Below are 9,868 nucleotides of genomic sequence, written 5' to 3'. Positions count from 1 at the left end.
CTGGGACAAACCTGAATCTGAACTCTCCCGGGTTTTTCCACCCAGTTGGAAATTCAATCCCTTGTCCCCACTCCCCCAAGTCCATCACGTTGATGAATCTCCAACTGCCAACTTGGCAGGATCCACCCATTCTTGCAGGTGCAGGAATACAAAGACAAAGAACGACCTTGACTATCTAGAAAGAATTTGTTGTGGCTACATACATGCAGCTCTCGTGCAATTCCCCCTCCCAGCTACCCACAGTAAATAATGCACACCAAAAGACTATAAAGTGTGGCAGGCCAAAGACTGCAACTAAAATGGCTTTAGCCTGACAAAGGCAATACAGGTAGCCCTTGACTTAGGATCATAATTGAGCCTTAAATTTGTTTTGCTAACATAACAGTTATTGAGTTTTGCCCTGTTTTACAACCTTGTAAATCACTGCAGTTGTTAAGTTGGTAACATGGTTGCTACCATTGACTTTGCTTGTCAGAACATCACAAAAGGGGATCACATGACCCCAATAGTACACGTCTGGATTTTGATTATGTGACCAACATACATAAGTGGTTCATAAGTAAATAGTTCATAAATCACTTTTTTCAGTGCTGTTGTAACTTATAACAGTCACTAAATGAACTGTTGTAAGTTGAAGACTACCAGTATCACGGGGATTATCAAAATTATCAACGTTACGTGTATTGAATACAAATAATGACGTTAACTTAAGTAGAATTATAAAAGAATTAAATTGTAAAGGGATAATGAGAATAGAACAATTATATGAGAAGGACGGAAGAGTTAATAGAACTCGGTTGGAATGATGGTTGGGTCAACAGAAATGGCTGCAGATTAATGCAATATGTAAATATTTAAACAAAAGTGAGAATAAAGAAGCCTTTTTGAGAGAAGAAAATTGCTTAGAGAAAATATTAAAAGAAAAGATTAATGATACAAAAGCACAGGCAAATAATATATAGAGAATGTTATTGCAAGTGGAAGAGGGAGTAATAAAAGGCTTGACAAGATGCTGGCAAAACAATTTACAAATCGATGAAAGAGAAATGAAATAAATAGTAGAAAATATATATAAAACTAAGAATACAAGAGTTAGAGAGATGAGAAGGAAAATTTTACATAAATGGTATTATACACCAGCACAACTTTCACACTTCCAGAGGAAAGGGAAAGGTAATTGTTGGCATGATTGCCAAAAGAAAGGATTCTTTACGCATATGTTCTGGGAGTGTGTTAAATTTCAGAAATTTTGGAAGGAAGTGCAGAATGAAATAAATAAAATGTTAAATATTAAGTGGATAATTACAAAAGAAATAGCGATATTAGTTAAACAAAGAGAATTAAGAGACTTCAAAGAAATAAAAACTGTAGCATTGGAAAGTGCTCAAGCGGTAGTGGTATTGGGTTGGACAGAGTCTAAAAAATGGACATTACAGAATTGGTACTGGTACATGGTGGATCACATTCATTTTGAAATCATGGAAATAAGATTAAACAATTTTGATGAAAATAAATTGGAGAAGCTGATGGTACGATGGAATAAGGTGAAAGATTATATGTTGAGTAGAATTTGTGACGAAAATGTGAAAAATAAACTCCAATCACTCTTCGAATAGTAAACAAATGCAAATTAGAGCTAAGGAAATAAAAGAACATAAACTAGTAAATATTTGAAACCCCCACAATTGGTGGTTTTGGGTATTGTCAGTCGGGTGATGGGCACATGCACTGTGCACTGTTTTATGTTTGTTTTATGTTATTTTCAAATGTGCAAAACCAATAAAAAATATTTTTTTAAAAAAAATATTAATAAATAAAAGTTTTTGGTAAAGACTGGATACATCCAAACCCTATCATGCCACCCAAATGCTCTGCAAGTTCTGCGGCTTCTGGCATCGAGCCTAAGCATAAACGAAAGATGCTTACAATAAAAGGGAAAGTCACGCTGCTCAACATGCTGAAGGAAGGGAGATTGTACGCTGCAATTGGCCGCCATTGTGGGATACAATAGCCCTACTTCCCAATTGTCCCTACTTCGTGGATTTTCATTTATCGCGGGTGGTCCTGGAATGTAACACCCGCGATAAATGAGGGAACACTGTACCATGTTTCCTTGAAAATATGATACATCTTATATTTTTTGAACCCTGAAATAAGGGCTTGGCCTTATTATCGGTGTAGTGGTGGTGTCTGTCTTATTATTTTGAGGGTGCAGGAGGTGGTGAGCATGGGAACGGATGTCCTATCTCGGCCGTCACCTCCCCTCTCTTCTTCCCGCCAGCCGAGTAGCTGGCCAGCATTGCCCTGACATATCCTGCCACCATATGTAAATAGTTTGGGGGGGGATTATTTTGCGGGCTGGGGCTTATTTTAGCACATGCACTGAAAAGCCAGATTAGGTTTATTATCAGGCGATGTTGTATTTTCAAGGAAACACGTATTTAAAATATAGTTACTGGCAGAGGTGGGTTGCTAAGGTAGAACGGTGACATGTGCTTGCCCCCGTAGTTCTGAGTGCTAGCAGAGTCCTGTGCGATTTTGCTACCTGCCCAGGTGCAGTAGCATAATTATACTGGACTCCGCTAGCACTCAGTGCACTCATTTCGCTACCTGTCCAGGTGCAGTAGCATAATTGCCCTGGACTCCGCTATTACTCAGAGCCACGGAGGTGAGCACATGTCACCGTTCCACCTTGGTAGCCCACCTACGGTTACTGGAAAATGTGCGTGCCAAATCAGGAGCAACAAGGAAGAATCATGGATTGAAATGGGATTTGCCTCTTTTTGGCTTGGTGCTTGTTTTCAGCATGTTAAAGCTGTCATTGTTGAACAATTCTGAAACTTTTGGCGTTCACTTTGTACTGATGATAATGCTCAAGTAGATTTAAAAAAACACATTTAAAATACAGTAATGGTATCGGATGAATGGTTTATTATCTAGATTTTAATCATACTGACTCATAAAGTAGCCAATACCATACACTTATTACCACAATACACAATGTTGCAAAGTTTCTTCTAAGATAGAAAACATGCAAGTAGATATATCCTGTTTAAGTTTTCTTCCTGATACTTTTACTATCAACAAAAACGCCACTAGATGGTGCCATTTTTACAGCACTCAATATATCAGCAAAAGAGATTAATGGAAAGGAACTATGAGCAAGATTTAAAGTCTGCACCTGTTCAACAAAATCTACTGGCATTTATTGCTGATTTTATACTTTAAAATCAAGTTCCATCTGGTACAAAATGGAAGTTAATTAGATGAACAAAAGTGCCTCCTTTTTCCTATTTTTCATATGACAGCTCTCATCTGAAGCACAAACGTAGTTCAGATCTCTCCGTCTTCCTCCCTCCCTCCAATTTGTTTAGTTTTGTGAGCAGAATTTGAATAGGTTAAAAAGTTGGCCAATCTGGTACCCCACAAAGATGTCTGATTTAATGCTTAATCACAGTTTCAACAATGGTGTAAGAAATAATTTAAAATACAATAGCAAACTTTTCATTATAAATACAACCAGACCCATAGAACGTCCAAAGAACTGAAGAGAGATGTATACATGACCATTGGAATGGATGACGGTGATGGTTCCTAAGTGGCTGAAATAATTTCCCTAGAATTCTACTTCTGATTCAGATATTTTTTTTCCTGTGAGATCGGTCTATCAACCTGGTCTACCCAAATATGGGACAGAGCATTCTGCTTCTGATTCAGGTTTCTCTTACTGCAGGGGTGTCAAACTTAATTTTATTGAGGGCCGTATCAGGGCGGTATTTGACCTCAGGTGTGTGTGAGGACAGGATAGGTGTGGCCAACTTCATGTCACTTGTGTTGGGGGTACCTGTGATGGCCAAGTGCCAAGTTCCGTTTTTGGCTGGGACGGCCTCCTGCAGCCCTCTGCCATCAGAAACCAAGCTTGGGGGAGGGGGTTGTGTGAGCTCTATTTTAACTGGCAGAGGCACTGATGGCTGGTCCTTTGTTGTGTCCAGGATGGCCCTGCGGACCAGATCTAAGCACCCTGTGGGCCAGATTCGGCCCGCGAGCCTTGAGTAAGACACCCTGTCTTTTGTGTTGATGGACAAAATATATAGGTGTGCTGAGATGGACGTGTTGACTATTGAATGTAAAGGACAAAATAATTTGGAATACAGTGTTCCCTCACTTTTTGCGGGGGATGCATTCTGAGACCGCCCGCGAAAGTTGAATTTCCGCAAAGTAGAGATGCGGAAGTAAATACACTATTTTTGGCTATGAACAGTATCACAAGCCTTCTCTTAACACTTTAAACCCCTAAATTGCAATTTTCCATTCCCTTAGCAACCATTCAGATTATTATTCACCATGTTTATTTATTAAAGTTTATTTAAAAAATATTTATTAAAGGCAGATGAAAGTTTGGCGATGACATATGACGTCATCGGGTGGGAAAAATCGTGGTACAGTGTTCCCTCGATTTCCGCGGGGGATGCGTTCTCAGACCGCCCGCGAAAGTCGAATTTCCGCGAAGTAGAGATGCGGAAGTAAATACACCATTTTTGGCTATGGACAGTATCACAAGCCATCCCTTAACACTTTAAACCCCTAAATTACCCTTTCCCATTCCCTTAACAACCATTTACTCACCATTATTACTGGTACTCACCATTGAATAAGGCACTTAGTGATCCTGATATTTATAAACGTAATTATTTATTAACAATATTTTTTTTTGTTATTTATTTGCAAAAATTATTACTTTGGCGATGACGTATGATGTCATCGGATGGGAAAAACCGTGGTATAGGGAAAAAAACCGCGAAGTATTTTTTAATTAATATTTTTTGAAAAACCGTGGTATAGGCTATTCACGAAGTTCGAACCCGCGAAAATCGAGGGAACACTGTATATGGGAAAAACCGGCAAAGTATTTTTTAATTAATATTTTTGAAAAACTGGTATAGACTTTCCGCGAAGTTCGAACCCGCGAAAATCGAGGGAACACTATACTATGAAATATGGACTAAATGCTACGACTGGACTAAAAAAAGAAAAGACTGTGAGACAATGTGAGATGAAGATGATGATATGAGACTATGTAAACACACGGAATACTGTATGTTAACAATAATGATGCATGAAATTGGGTGTAGATCTGTACTAAAATAACACGATGTTTAAAGATTAAAAAACAATAAAAAAAATAAAAAAATAAACTTACTGAGTAATTCCAGAGTCTCATTCTCTTTCAAAGCTCAGCTGAAAGTTGTATTACAAATTAAATAAGTCTGAACGTAGAATATGGTTGCCAAAAAAATCTAACACCATTTTAAGTCAAATCATGAAAGCGAAGTGTCCAAATGTATTCTTTTTCTATTTCAAACATTGTACCCAGATATAAGGATTCAGACAGTTTAAACAAAGATGGTCTTAGATTGAAAATTCCTCAAGTAGAAAATAGGCATCTTTAGGCTTGAGAAGACGGAGAAAGGCTCTGATAACATTCGTTAAATATCAAATGCCTGAAGGAATGTTACATAAAAGATAGTTCTGTTCTCAGTCATTCCTTGCTACAGGAAACAAAATAGTGGGTACAGGACAGGTTATAAGAAAGCAATGTTAGACCTCAGGCCAGGCATGGCTACCTAATTCTTCCAAGAACATATTTCCATATTCAGGAAGTAGATAACAGCAGATGCTTCAGGGCATCAAGATTTAAATTGCAGTATATTTTTATGGTATTATATGGTATGTAGTGTAGTGTATTGCATTGCATTGCATTATTATATGGAAGAGGCTTTGATGCTGCAGTGGATTGTATATACAATGCCTAGAATGAGACATCACACTACACTACAGGTTGTCCTCAACTTACAAATTTAATTGAGGCCCAAATTGTTGTTAAGTGAGACAGTTAACATTTCTTTCCATGGTTGTTAAGTGAATCGCTGTAGTTGTTAAATTAGTAACTTGGTTATAAAATGAATCTGGTTTCCACCTTGATTTTGCTTGTCAAAAAGTTGCAAAAGGTGATCACATGACCTGGGACACCGCAGTCATCATAAATATTGTCAAGTTGCCAAATGTCTGAATTTTGATGACATGGCCATGGGAATGCTGCACGTGTGAAAAATGGTCATAACTCATTTTTTTCAGCCTTGTTGTAACTTTGAACAGTCACTAAATGAACTGTTGCAAGTTGAAGACTACCACTATGCTATACTACAGTACACTACACTATACTTGTTGTGGTTGGCTCTGGTCCAGCTCCTGCTCCGAGGACTGTGGGTGCTGGTTTGGGAGAATCCTCATGATCTCAGAGACCGGTTTTACTGCCAACAGCTTTGTAAAGTGAAGATTCTGTGTCAAGGGCAGACTCTGGGAGTGAAGCAGAATCGGATGACGAGGTAGTTATAGGCAGCCCATTAGCTAATGACCCCATTAGTGAGTCATCATTTGACTCAGAGGAAGAGGGATTCATAGATGCTCGCAGGTGCAGGTTTATGACGAGAAGGAAACAACTGTGCAAGTATTATAGAAGATAAGGGAGAACACAGGTGTGACTGGGGCAATTAGGCTAATGGGGCTGCTGATAAATTGCTGAGAGCGTGCGTGGGAGATTATCGGTTTGGAGAGGGACGAGTGTTGTTTGAGTTTGGACTGGTCCAGGATTTACAAAGACTTTTTGAATATTTCACAGTTAAGTACAGTTTGTGGACTCTTGAAGGGGGGTGGCTGTGACGTCTTCACAGCTGCCTTTATCTGCTCTGCTTTTGCTTTTGCTTTTCACAGTAATCCAGGCTTGTAGTTTGTGGGAGAGCACTTTGGCTGATTAAAGTGCGTGTGTACAATACTTTTGTTTTGCTAAACCGACTCTCTGTTTACTTTACAACAACGTGTGTGTTTGAATTTACTCTTCTGACTTAATTGGGACTCGTAACGTGAAGCCCGGCATAACAATAATATCCTGCCTTTATTATACTGAAAGCAGCAATCATATAATGACCTTTAAAGCCCTACATGGCATTGGGCCAGAATACATCTGGAACCGCCTTCTACCGCACGAATCCCAGCGGCCAATAAGGTCCCACAGAGTTGGCCTTCTCCGGGTGCTGTCGACCAAACAATGTCGTTTGGTGGGCCCCAGGGGAAGAGCCTTCTCTGTGGCGGCCCCAGCCCTCTGGAATCAACTCCTCCCAGAGATTAGAATGGCCCCCACCCTCCTTGTCTTTCACAAATTACTCAAGACCCACCTTTGTCACCAGGCATGGGGGAGTTAGGATATTCCTTCCCCTAGGCCATTACAAGTTATGTATGGTATGTTTGTGAGTATGTTTGGTTTTTATAATAAGGGTTTTTAGTTGTTTTATTAAATTGGATTGTTACATGTCATTTTTTATCATTGTTGTTAGCCGCCCCGAGTCTGCGGAGAGGGGCGGCATACAAATCCAATAAATAATAATAATAATAATAATAATAATAATAATAATAATAATATCCAATGTATTTATTCTCCCTATTTCCCCTACAACTGATTTCTATGGCTAAGGCAGGACTAAAACTCACAGTGAGTAAACCACTAGAGCAATGATGGTGAAGCTATGGCACGCGTGTCATAGGTGGCATGTGGAACCATATCGGAGGACAACCAAAGTGTTGCTCTATGTCAGCTCCAGTGTGCACACACACGCTGGCCAGCTGATTTTTGGCCTCCCCATAATCTTGGGTAGAGTGAAGAAAAGCCCAACAGGCCTACTGGAAATTTGTAGGCTTTAGTTAGTCCTGTACGCATGCATGGGGGAGGGCAGCGCATGGGGGTTGTGCACATGTGGGGGGCAGGATAGGGGTTGTACGCATGTGAGGGGATGGGCAGTACATTTTGGGTGTGGGCACGCGCATGCACTCTATCACGCCTGCCCAAACCCTTTTGGCACCTGAGATGAAAAAGGTTCCCCATCACTGCACTAGACCAAACTAGTTGTAGGCAGAAGATTCCGAAAATAGAAATCAAGCCGGCTCTCTACCTGTCAGTACTAGGTTTTAAACCTTAACCATTTTCTTCCCACCATTTCAAGTCAGTTGGCTTTTGGGCCATTCTTTTTAAAGACTGGAATTCCTTCATGCTTATATAATGGTTTTGCCTGACCTGATCAACGCTGATTCCACCTCTCCAGCTTTCTTTCCTGTTAGATATACCGTAATGAACTTCGGGTTTGATAGATAGATAGATAGATAAACTCACAGGGTTGCTTTTAATCAGGAATCTTGAACTAATAAGGATGTTAGACGTGATGACTCTAATGCAGTGTTTCCCAACCTTGGCAACTTGAAGATATTTGGACTTCAAGTCCCATAATTCTCCAGCCAGCGAATGCTGGCTGGGGAATTTTGGGAGTTAAAGTCTAGATATCTTCAAGTTGCCAAGGTTGGGAAACACTGCTCTAATGCATACTTCTATAATAATAATAATAATAGTAATAGTAGTAGTAGTAGTAGTAATAATAATAATAATAATAATAATAATAATAATAATAATAATAATTTATTAGATTTGTATGTTGCCCCTATCTGAAGACTTCGTGCAGCTCACAACATAATACACAATGTACAAATTCAATATTAAAAACAGAATAAAACCCAGCATAAAAATTAATCACACAATCCAAGCAAACCATTCATAAATCGTGGCAGATAAGGGGCATTTATAATTCTGCACCTCTCAGGTTTTTTATGAAGCTAAAATGAAAGGCAGGGAGTTGTGTGTGTGTGTGTGTGTGCGCATACATGCATGTTTGTGTGCATTTATGTGTGCCTGCATGCATGCACTTCACACAGTCAAGCTTCTTGGAAAATAAGCCAAACCATAAATTAGCTCTGTTCATATGGTCTTTCCTTCCTTGCTTTGTATTTTTAGCAAGCAAGCCCTTATTTTAATTTCCTCAAATGCAGTGTGACTCATTTCTCTCTCTTAAACTCTAACGTAATCGTTTGAGCTGTTCAATATCTTAATTATTTTTATCTGTTTGTGGTTCCTTGGTTACAGCCTTTGTTTTCCCTTACACAGTATTTGGCTGCTGCCTTTTCTTTGTGACTGTATTTTTGGGGAATTACTCCTTGCATTGATGCACCAGTTTTTATTCTTGTTTTATTATGGTTATTGTTCTGAGAGCCTAAACTAGAGGATAAAACATATACAAATAATTTCCCCAGATAATTCTTGGGCAATCAAAGAGCTACCCAGACATAACATTCATAGTTGATGCCTGCTGGATTATGTTGATCATGTGATATTTTAAAAAGTATTTCCAGATATGAGCACTTCAAACAGCAGTACAGATAAGTTTCCTTCCAAATGATTAGTCTATTATTTTTAGCTGTGCTATGTTTCTTTTTGCTAGGGGCAAAATCAACACTTTTGATTTTACCAGTATCCGCTGACACTGAATCCCCGCACCAGTCTCTTCAAATGCTGTTGTTACTTTGGCAAAGGGAAAGCATTCCTATTTTAGGCATTTGAGAGATGATGGGAGGAAGTTTACTCTTTCGATTTGTCATGTGAAGAGAATTTATCTGTTGGTCAACAATGACTCAGCTTTTTGGTGTTTCCGATTTTGTCTTTCATTTCATCTCTAGTGGTGAGCAAAAGCTTTCCTCGTCAGCTGAATGAGTTTGGGCATATTCTCCTCAAAGTGCTCTGGCAGAAATATAGGAGCAGAGCACTAAGTGGAAATAGAATGAGGAGTTTTAGCCTTCCCAATTTTCTTCTTTATCCCTGGCCATATAAGGAAATGTGAAATGCAGGCTCATTGCCTCACCTACGTCGAATCTTACCTATTTAAAGATCATACGTTAGAATTAACCAACAACACAAAATGGCCATTAACACTGT

The sequence above is a fragment of the Erythrolamprus reginae genome, chromosome 1 (genome assembly GCF_031021105.1).
Source record: "Erythrolamprus reginae isolate rEryReg1 chromosome 1, rEryReg1.hap1, whole genome shotgun sequence".
Lineage (NCBI taxonomy): Eukaryota > Metazoa > Chordata > Lepidosauria > Squamata > Dipsadidae > Erythrolamprus > Erythrolamprus reginae.
This window is presented reverse-complemented; position numbering follows the sequence as displayed.